This window comes from Microtus ochrogaster, unplaced genomic scaffold (genome assembly GCF_000317375.1).
Source record: "Microtus ochrogaster isolate Prairie Vole_2 unplaced genomic scaffold, MicOch1.0 UNK144, whole genome shotgun sequence".
Taxonomy (NCBI): domain Eukaryota; kingdom Metazoa; phylum Chordata; class Mammalia; order Rodentia; family Cricetidae; genus Microtus; species Microtus ochrogaster.
Window position 1 is genome coordinate 195,894 of NW_004949242.1, and position 487 is coordinate 196,380.

Below are 487 nucleotides of genomic sequence, written 5' to 3' on the forward strand. Positions count from 1 at the left end.
TTGTCTGATTATAAAACATGGCAAAAGAATTATACTGAAACAGAAAAGAACTTGGCTATGATGAATAAATTTTCTGAAGAACCTAGGGTTTAGGGCTGACTGTCTATGGCCTTATAAATCAAAATTGGTATTGTGAGGAACAACAATGAGACCAACTGGACTATACTTCTGTAACTGCAAGAAGATAGCCTCTGAGGTGAAAGACTCAGATGTCGCTTTATGATAAATTCAGCTAAGAATTAAGAATATAGTTACTCGCATGAGACTAGTGAACTAGGAAAAATATATATTGATGATGTTCTGATTTCAAAGAATCTATACTTCTTGGGAACTGCAATGATTAACTTGTGATGAGAAAAAAGAATCATTTTCCTTGTGAAAAATTTACAATAAAAGACTGAGGTTTGAAACTCAGGGCAGAAGAAGAAGAAGAAGAAGAAGAAGAAGAAGAAGAAGAAGAAGAAGAAGAAGAAGAAGAAGAAGAAGA